Source organism: Propithecus coquereli, unplaced genomic scaffold (assembly GCF_000956105.1).
Source record: "Propithecus coquereli isolate 6110/MARCELLA unplaced genomic scaffold, Pcoq_1.0 Scaffold75, whole genome shotgun sequence".
NCBI classification, from domain to species: Eukaryota; Metazoa; Chordata; class Mammalia; order Primates; family Indriidae; genus Propithecus; species Propithecus coquereli.
This window is the reverse complement of record NW_012153618.1, coordinates 2,789,259-2,800,237: the sequence shown is the minus strand read 5'-3', so window position 1 is coordinate 2,800,237 and position 10,979 is coordinate 2,789,259. Positions and strand designations below refer to the sequence as shown.

Here is a 10,979-nt window from a genome sequence, read left to right as displayed (position 1 = left end):
GCCGAGGCGGGTGGATGGCTCAAGGTCAGGAGTTCGAGACCAGCCTGAGCAAGAGTGAGACCCCGTCTCTACTAAAAATAGAAAGAAATTATTTGGACAACTAAAAATCTATATAGAAAAAATTAGCCGGGCATGGTGCCACATGTCTATAGTCCCAGCTACTCGGCAGGCTGAGACAATAGGATTGCTTGAGCCCAGGAGTTTGAGGTTGCTATGAGCTAGGCTGACGCCACCGCACTACTCTACTCCGGGCAACAGAGTGAGACTCTGTCTCAAAAAAAAAAAAAAAAAAAAAAAGACATAAAACATCTTTAAAAAAAAAAAAAAAAAAAAAAAAAGACCTCTTACAACTCAATGAGACAACCCAATTTTTAAAATGGGCAAAAAAGGCTTAAACAAAAAAAGTATATAAATGGCCAATAAACGTATGAAAAGATATTCAATATCACTGATCATCTTGGAAATACAAATAAAAACCACAATGACATACTTAACACTCATTTCATGGCCCAAATTTTAAAAGGTTGGCAATACCAAGTGTCAAAAAATACGTGGAGAAACTGTAACTCCTGTACAGTTACAATGTAAAATGGCACAACCACTTTGGAAAACAGTTTGGCAGTTTCTTATAAAGTGAAATAAATATTTACCACATGACCCAGCAATCCAACTGCAAGGTACGTACCCAACAGGAATGAAAACATATGTCTAGAAAAGACTTTCACAAATGGCCACAGCAGCTTTATTAATAGCCAAAAACTGAAAATAGCCCCATGTATACATCAACAGGTAGATGAATTTTAAAAACTGTAGTATATTCATACAGTGGAGTACTACTCGAATGAAATTTCTGATACCTACAACACAGATAAATCTCAAAAACATGCTAGATGAAAGAGCCTATCACAAAAGAATATTTATTATACTGTATAATTCCATTTATATGGAATTCTTGAACAAGAGAAGTCTGATCAGTAGTTGAGAAGGAATGGTTTGTAAAGGAGCATGAAAGAACCTTGAGATGATGGCAATGTTATTTATCTTGATTGAGGTGGTAGTGCAGGTGCACACATTTGTCAAAACTCTTCGAATTATTCCCTTCAGATGTGTGCACTTTGTGTGTAAATTATATTTCCATAAAGTTTTTTTAACTAAAAAAATAATACTTTTCTAGAAAGCAATCTGACACTTATTAAAACTAGAAATGTGCATAATCTTGAAACAGCAACTGTCCTTCTAGAAAGCTGCCACACAAATGTTCAAAGATACATAAGGATGTTCACTTCTTTTGAGGAGAGAAAAAACAATGTCCACCACAGTGGACTGGTTTACTGTACACTGACACATTCATAAACTCGAATACTGTGCGTGGTACTCACAAAGGAGGTATAGCCTGATAGAGCAGGGAGCAACAAGCTTTTCCTGTAAAGGGCCACATGGTAAGTATTTTAGGCTTGGCAGGCCACATTTAGTCTCCCTTACATAGTCTCTTGGAGGGGTTTGTTGTCGTTTTACAACTCTTTTAAAAATGTTAACATTCTTAGCTTGTGGGCCACACAAAAAATGAACCCTGGCTGAGAGATCAGGGCTCTGAAACCAAAGTGCCCAAATTCAAATCCTTCCTCTACCACTAACTAGTTGTTACCTCATCTCTTCAACTCTTGTTATGCAGCAGTTCCCGACCTTTTTGGCACCAGGAACCCGGTTTCATGGAAGACAATTTTTCCACGGACTGAGGGAGGGGGAGTGGGTTGTCATGAGACGGTGGGGAGCTCAGGCAGTGATACCAGCCATTTCCTAACAGGCCACAAAACCAGTACCCAACCATGGCCCAGGCGTTGGGGACCACAGTGTTACAGTATCTATATAAAATAATGAACATAAGGCACTTAGCTCCAAGACCATATCAAGCCCTAAAGAAACATCAGCTTTTTTTAGTGAAATAGACATCTCTGTATTGACCTAAAAAAAAGTTGTGTTAGAACTAAATAACTTGGTCCCATTTTTATAAAATATATGTAAAAATACATATTCATATATGAATTCATTGGGCAAAGTTTAGGAACAATATACACCAAACTATTAAAGGTAAGCAATGGGGCCAGGCGAGGTGGCTCACTCCTGTAATCTCAGCACTTTGGGAGCCCAAGGCAGGAGGATTGCTTGAGGTCAGGAGTTGGAGACCAGCCTAGGCAATAACGAGACCCCATCTCTAAAAAAAATTAAAAAATTAGCTGGGCATAGTGGTACATGCCTGTAGTCCCAGCTACTTGGGAGGCTGAGGCAAGAAGATCATTTGAGCATAGAAGTTTGAGATTGCCTTGAGCTGTGACAATGCCACTGCACTCCAGCCTGGGCAACAGAGCAAGACCCTGTCTCAAAAGGTAAGGAACGAGATCACAGGGATCAAGAAAGCCCTATTTCATAAGTGTCTAAATTGTTTCAGTATTTTAAATTGAACACACATTACTTTTATTTAATGGAAAGACATTTCTAAATAGAAATAGATAAAACATATATAGCACTATTTTCTTTACTTAGCAGTCTTCAACGCACATTTAAATTCGGTAAATGTTTGGTTCCATTAATGAGAAAGTACATCAACTCTTAAAAATGCTGGCACAATAACAACTAAAAATCATTTATCAAACACATTGTGCCAGTTATAGTTCTAAGGGTTTCACATGTATCAATTCCTTTAATCCTCACAACCACCTTAGTGGATGTTATCATTATCTTCACCAATTTACAGATAGGGAAGCTCAGACATCAAGAGGATAATGCCCCAGGCACAAATTGACAGCTCAGGGACTGGAACCCAGGAACTGTGCCTCCAAGGACCACACCCTTAAAACTCTACTACATTCCCCCTTCAAATGCATACTATTACAGCTCTGGCTGAGAAACAATCCTGAAAGACATCTTTTAGTCTGTCTAGGGCATCAGATTGTACTTCCCATCAAACTACAATTATCTACTTTTAAATGTATCTCTCTCTGAATGACTCAAACTCACTCTTCTAGGAACTGATATATCTGTAATCACCCACGAAGCCAGCAGATAAGTGGAGTAGATAATACGGAAGTTAATAATATGGAGTCAAACAACTAAATTTGGATCCTGACTGCAAATTCCCAGCTGGATAATCCTAGGCAAATTCCTAACCCCTCTAGACCACAGTTTCCTTACCTATAAACATTTGCAGGGTGTGTTTTGTATTCTGGTAAAATATACATAACATAAAATTTACCATTTTAAACACTTTTAACTGTACAATTCAGTGGCATTAAGTATATTCAAATATTGTTCAACTATTACCACCATCCCTCTCCACAATTTTTTCATCATTCCAAACAGAAGCTTTGTACTCATTAAACAATAACCCCCCCCATTTGCTTCTCCCCTAAGCCCCTGGGAACCTCTATTTTACTTTCTGTCTCTATGAAGTTGCCTATTCTAGCCAACTCGTATAAATGGGATCACATGATTTTGTATGATTTTTGTACAAAAGGTTGTGTCTAGCTTATTTCACTTAGCATGTTCTAAAGGTATATCCATGTTGTATATAGCATGTATCAGAATTTCATTCCTTCCACATCTGAGTAATATATCATTGTATGTATTAATATATAACAAATGTTGTTCATTCACCTGTTGATAGATGCAGGGTGGTTTTTACAAGAAATAAAAGTAAAACATGTAATGTGAATGTTATCACAGTAAAATACAAACAAAAATGTATCTGGCAAATAATAGGCACTTTAATATTAATTCCCTTTTTCATGTCATTTTTGTCATATTTTTGCACCAAGTAGTGGTGCAGTAGCAAGATATGGAACAGTGCAACCATCTTAGAAATTTATCAGCTATAACTTTTGAGATATCACTGGATTTGCTAATCTATACTTAAATCATTTTAAAAGAATGGGGAAAAGAGCATCCCAACAAATGATTCATAATTATACCGTCATCCCTACTTCCTTCAGTTTTAGCTTCAAAACCTACTTCAAATTATTCCAATAAAGAACTCATTAATTGTAACAAGACACCTTGCAATTAAAAGATTTGCTACTCTCTCTTGCCCTTTCCCTTCTTTATATTTTTGTAAAGGGATCACCAACACATCAAATCAAATTAAGCAGATACTATTTGCTAGATATCCAGATTCATCATCAAGCTTCTCTATAGTTGCCTGAAATAGCAAACAAGAATACCAATAGTTGCACCTAAAAGATATCCAATTTTCAATATACAGAATATTATAACTAGGAAAAACCTTGGAACTTATTCTCCTTGACAACTGTCTTATTTTTCTTTGTAATCAGTGCCTCTCAGGGAGAAAAACACCTTTCAAAGTTTCTCACAGCATGAATACCAATACATACTGTTTGCTTTACCAGTTCCTTTGTCAAGTTATTTCCCTACATTTTTCATATTTTCCTTGATTCATTCAACTATTAAAACCTCTATTCTCTAGCAACTACCTACACAGGTGCTAGGTACACAAAGAAAAATAAGACAGAACCTCTTCCTCAAGGCACTTAGAGTGTAGTGAAGGAGATGGATGCATAAACAAGTGATTACAATATAATTTGATACATGCTATAATAAAATAAGAACAAATCCCTGTGGGAACCCAAGAGTGCCTAGGAATTCAGGGAAGACCTCTAGAAAGTAAAGCGTATCATCTGACTATGAACTTTTCCCTGAATTTAACAAATTGTTCCTCTCTATTTATGCTCTCCCCCAAACTAAAGGTTTCACCTACCCATACAGTATCCTTCAAAATTTACAGAAACTTTTTTCATCATCTATAGTGACATAAAGACTTTAAGGTTAACATGTAAATCATTTCTAATTGACCCCAAAATACATTATATCATGGGAGGAATTGTCCTTGCTGTTGGTTTTTAAAAAGCAAATCAACTTTCTTAATTACTGTTTATTTAAAGGCTAATATTGAAATAAATTCACACTCCTTGAGCATGTCACCTCAAAGGATGGAATATATCTTGGAAAAGTTCCAATGTGATCTGGAGAAATCTGCCTAAAACTTTTAAATGGCCAACATAATCACTTGTATGCATATGTGCATGGTAAAGCCAGTATCTAAGTACTAGAACTTTTTCTGACTACACTAAATCAACAAGTGTTTTTTTAATCATTGTTACTGAAACTGACTAAACACAGTCTCAGTTCTACCAGAAAATAATTTAAAGCAAAATTTTAAACCAATTCTCCTAAGGGACTTTTTAAAAAATATCTTTTGGCCAGTACAAAGACAGTAATTATCAAACACAGAATACCCAAGAGGGGCAAAGTTACAAGTTTTTATCCTAAAATATCCAAATTTCTGCCAAAAATTTGCATAACTAGCTTACCAAATAACAATAGACAAGATTATCAGTAGGATTCTTAAATACATAATTATCAGTAATACCAACATTTTATAATCTCAACACTTAGAGCAGCACCTGGAATGTATGCTGAGTGGTGTCTAACACTGCATAATATATGTAATAAAGATTTTTTACACTGCATTTGTCTCCATTTTTATGAAATCATTAGCAGGTGAATATTAGATCTTCGTTAGAAGAGATGAAATCAGAAGAGTACCTACGTTTTTCTAACTTCTTTTCTTGGAATATATTCACTTTCCACAAAAATCAGTATTTAAGATGCAATCTTCCTAAGTGTTTCCAGGACAAGCATCACATTCCCCAAAACACGTCCAAAAAGAAAGAACAGGATTCTTTACACCTGTGACTAGTCTCCTATCTATTCCTAACTTTAGAGACCATGAACAGGAAATTAAAATATATCTTAAATACTTTCATTTTCTTGCAAATAAAATTATGAATAAACTAGTATTACACACTTGTCCTGCATTTTATTACTAAAAATGAATTAGTTGCTAATGCTGATGAAAACAGTAATAGAAAATAAACTCCAAAACCCCTAGAAGCATAAACTGCATTCAACTGTGACAGCATTCGTGTTTTTTAAAGGTTTATTTTTCAAATGTTTTATGTGACATTAAAACGCCATAAAATTAAACTGATAATGACTTGCTTGAAACCTAGTATGCTTTGCAGTAAAATATTTTTAAATACCAAAGACAGATTTTTATTTCCAAATGAATTTAAATTTTACAGATCCTGTGTGATAAACAAAAGAAGTTTAGTTTAACTGTGGACAGCAAACATTCAATTTCTCAAGCAACAAATATTTCTGTATCCAGTCTTTTCTGACTCACCAAAGCTATTGTTCACGGAAAACAAGACCAATTAATAAGAAATCGCTAATAATATAATCTAAACACACATTTGTCACAGACACTTTATTTTGATCATTTATTTCTACCACTTCATCCTCATTCAACGCTCGGGATTGGGGAAATAATCGCTGCCTAAATGACAGTTGATTTCGTTAGCACCTGTCGCCATTCTCAGATGGATCACACAAGTTGGCCAAAACAGCTTGTAATTTTTTTTTTAATTGCGATTCTTTAGAAAGTGGGAACTCACCAGGCGTTCATCAAGTTTTCCAAAAGATCGTGCTTCCTCTAGATTCCTCCCATTTTCAAAAAGTAACCCCGTGGCACAGATTTTTTTGGCGGGCGGAGGATACACAATGAAGTGGGAACTCAACAGAAAGCCCTCCAAAGAACAAAATCAAGAAAGAGGCGAACAGCTCGACTAGTCCCTCAAACTTAACATAAAGCCAGATGAAAAGACTGCTAGAAATGAGGGAGCTTTCAGGTTGCTTGGGGGGAAATGTCAGAGGCGAAGCGACTCCGAGTTCCCCGGCGCGCACGCCGTCCCGCAGCAGCCGCGGCCCCTGCCCGGAATTTGCGCGCCCCGAGGGCCCGCGGCGTGCGTGGGGCGGGGGCCCAGCCCTGCCCACCCCTGGCCGCGGCCCGCGCCTCCACGCCCCTCTCCCGCCCGCGGTCGGCCGGAGTGTCATGCCCTTCCCTCACGCCGAGCCCTTCCGAGACACAGTCCGTCCTTTGTCTGAGTGCGGACTCGGCGGCTCGGTCCCACCAACTTGTGTCTGTCCCGTGCCACCCGGGCGCTCCCGCCGCGACCGTACCACACAAAGGAGACTTGAAGCTCGGGGCTGCCACCCCGACCGGGCACCGGAACGCCCCCAGCCCCAGCCCCCGCACCCCGGCGGGGCGGGCACCGGAGAGGAACCTCCCGCACGCCCCCCGCCTCGCGCCCGCCCCGGCTCCCGCCCCGCATCTCTGGGGGATCCGCACTGCTCCACTCGCAGGGTCGCGCGGGCCAGTGCGGATCTCAATGGCCCCTTCCGAGGGGTCTGCCCTCACCTCCCACCGTGCGCCTATAAAAGCGGCCCCCGGTGAGCCCCGCTTAGGCGACACCGGGAACCGGCAGAACAGCGGCGGGGAGGTCCTGGCGCCGCCGCCGCCCGGGTCGCACTCCCGGAGCCCCGCCGGTCGGGCAGCCAACAGCTGCGCTTTACCTCTGTCCCGCGCGCCAGCCCGCGCCGCTTCCGCGCGCCGCCCCCGCGCGCCGCCGCCGCCGCCGCCGCTGCCGCCGGGGCTCCACTGCCTTCTGTGTCCCACTGTGTGTCGGACGCGACCGGACCGAGCGCCAAACGCGGCAGCCCAATCGCCATCGCTTTTATTTGGCCCCCCCCATCCAATCAAGCGCCGCCCCGATTGGCGGGACGCGAGGCGGGCGCCCATCCAATCACAGGGCCCGCCGGGCTCGGAGGCGCCGAGCGAGCCCCACGCAGAGTGCGCTCAGGGATCGCGGGCGGGCGGCGCGTGCGTGTGGGCGGGCGCGCGGGCGCGCGGGCGCGCCGGTGGCGGGGCTCGCTCTGAGGAAGCTGCCCGCCGTGTGGAAGCGCAGCCGTAGCCGTCTCTTTGTTCTTTGGCTGAACACACGGCGCCTCTCAAGAAGGCGGTGGGCAGGCAGGCGGGGACGGGGGCCTCTGAGGGGGCACGAAGCCCGGCACGGGCGGGAGGCGGGGAGGGTGGGGTGGCGGGAACCGGCCGAAGGGCGGGACAACGAGCTCGCGGCTCTTGGCGGGAACCGGCGCCGCGGAGTTCCCGGGCGGGGGAGGGGCGGGGCGGGGGCTGGAAGCCAAGTTTGAATCAGTTCAAAACTCAAGGGGGTAGTAACGGTTTTAACCGCTGCGCTCTTTTCCCCGCGCGCGGAGCCGAGGCTCAGGCCGGCCGGCGCTCGGGGTGGCGCCCGGGGATAGGAGGGGGCGCGCGGCCCGTCGCGGCCAGTTCTGTCTGCGAGACGCGTCCCGGGCCCCTCGCCGGGGGTGGCCGGCGCGACTCTGCGCTCAGACGGAACAGTCACCGTCACTTGTGTCTGAGGCTGCCCCTCGGCCGACGGACGTTGGCGGGAGGAGCTCGCAGTGCCCATCGCCCTGGAAACCTGTGAAAGGGCGGCATTACAGTCCTGTCAGATTTCGGGTTGAAAGCGCCTTATCAGCCCCTTCCAGTGTTTGTAGTTCCAAGCACGTGTCAACGTTAAAAATCGTTTATCAAGGATGAGTGCGGTTCACTTGCCTCGTCTATCACCTCTGCAAAGTGTTAGGATAATTGCAGCATTTTTCAGTGATTAAAAAATGATCTTGCAACCTGTCTCAACCCAGAGGAATTAGGGATATTCTGTTTGGGACATAGTCTGCTCTGTTGCTTTACCTGGCAATGAAGTTAAGGATATTCCGAATTTATTTTTAAAAGGATTCCATCCACAGGGCGAAATACCACTCACCCATGTAAACTGAGATTCCATGTTAAGAGTTCAGACTGGAAAGTGAAAAGTAGTGAACTATGAACTATTGGGTTAAAAGTCTAAAGAAATGTTCTTTATATTTTTAATGATGTTTTTTGAATGACCGCGATTTTTAATGACTGTCCAGAATTCTTCCTCTGATGAATTAGCCCATAATTTTCCCACCTTTCCTAAATCTCCGTGCCATTCCTCGAATATATTTTGAACTAATTCAGTGTTGGAAAATGTATGTGAAGGGAAGCTGAACGATACGGAGAAAAAAGCGAATCATGTGCCCAAATAAAAACAAAGTTATCTTATAAATAAATGATAAAAAGTGTGCAACAGTAGATAGGTTATATAACTGAGATGTGACTATGAAACAATGTAACAAATTCCAACTGTCATACCTAACAGTTACCAGTACATTGGTTTTCGGTTAGTAAGATGCTTCCATCTAGATAAGCAATTTACAATTCCTTTTTCAACCAGCAATTTAAACCTCAAAAATTGACTGTCCCTAAGTTGCTTATCAAATTACTGATTTTATCTCTCCTTTAATATTAAATATTAAAACAATGGGGGCATTCTTTTAGAGGAAAGCCGAGGAAATTACATTAGAGACTATCAGCAAATCAAAGTAATATATATAAACAAATGCAGCATAGTGTGAGATGTTACATGAATTGTTAGGGTGTTTAGAATCAAAGAATGATGTGGAATCAAAATGTTCCCAAAAAAATCTTAGAAAAGGAAATTTTAGCTGGCTCCTGAAAACAGCACAAGAACTCTATTGGTGGAGCAGTCAGGGCCCTTGAGGTGGACATGAACTTGATTTTTAACATGAACTCCGAGTGATTGTACAGAATATTATGTAACTAGAGCTGAGAGTTCCCACTGGAAAGACTAAGAGTAGATTAGAGTGCTAAATGGCCCTATATTAAATATAATATTTACACTTAGACATATTTAAGTGTAAATATGAAGGCTAGGTTGGAACAGGAAAAAGGGATCACAATATTCTCTTAATTCAGTGATGACATCCAGTTAAGCAAGATAATTTAGGTCACAGTGATGGCAGGAAAAAGGGATAATTTGAAAACATTGCAGAAGGACTTCATTGTATATAGAGAGCATACGATGTCTTGCAATTATTTTTGTATATATTGACTAATACAGGAAAATTAGGAGAAAGAAGAAATACTTTGTTTTTGCTACAAAGAAAAACTATCTGAAGATGTCCAACCAAGGAAACCAAGAAAATATGCAGGACTATTGTACATACCTTTGTGATCAATTCAGTGGGAAAAAAAAATGTATGCACATGTGTGAGTGTGTAAGAATGCTAGTTACTAAAAGGGCCTAGATACCACAGAAAGCCAGACTAAACACAAAGGTTGCGGAGGGTGAGAGTCACAAAGCTTTTTTATTTCTGTGTGAAGATGCTCAGATTACAGTTACCACCCTAGTGGTACATCATCTGTCCTTTGTTAAAGACAAAGATTCACCGTTACAGTTATGAGATGAAACCAAAAATGGAGAGTTAAACCTGGAAGATAGGCTTAGCTATACCTTATTCACTGTTGGACCCCCAGGGCCTAGCACTGCTGGCACCCAGTGTATCCTCAGGGTTGTCCTGGCGGAACTAGAGAAGGTTCGGTGCAAAGGTAAGGCTGTTAGCATCACAGAATTTCCCTTTCCATCCCTTCTCTTCACAGAACCTCCCTTCAGCACCATGAATGGGATTTACTTCTCACACGTTTGTGTATTCGTGCAGCATTCAACAAGTATTTATGGAGTGTTTACGCTGTGAATGACACTGTTCAGGTGCTAGGAATACAATGTGAGCAAAACGGAAACCGCCACCTTCTAGTGGAGAGAAGCAGACAACAGACTCATTGTACAGCACATGAGGTAGTGATAAGTAAAACGGAGAACAAGCATGGAAGGAGGGAAGTATTGGGTGCAAATACTGCAATTTTAAAACGCTCTGTTAGGGAAGTCCTCATTTGGAAGGTGACATTTGAAGAAAAACTTCAAGGAGGTGAGGGAGCACTTACTGAGGAAGGGCATCCTAGGCAGAGGGAATGGCCAGTACCTCGGCCCGAGGTGGGAGCATGGCTGGTGTGCTCTAAGACAGGAAGGGGCAGCGGGCAGGAGAGGACATCGAAGAGATGAGGGACACAGGCAGATCTTTTAGGGACTTGTGGGCCATGGTTAGTA

The 10,979-nt window shown here is 42.3% G+C and overlaps 1 protein-coding gene across 1 annotated transcript in view; it reads right to left on the bottom strand.

Annotated features, from left to right (window-relative positions):
- Window positions 1-7,644, bottom strand: part of EZH2 (enhancer of zeste 2 polycomb repressive complex 2 subunit) — a 78,465-nt gene extending 70,821 nt beyond the window's left edge. Inside the window, exon 1 of the mRNA XM_012662145.1 lies at window positions 7,486-7,644. The gene's annotated coding sequence lies outside the window, so the exon portion shown is untranslated. The remainder of the gene's footprint in view (window positions 1-7,485) is intronic.
- Between the last annotated feature and the right edge of the window lie 3,335 nt (window positions 7,645-10,979).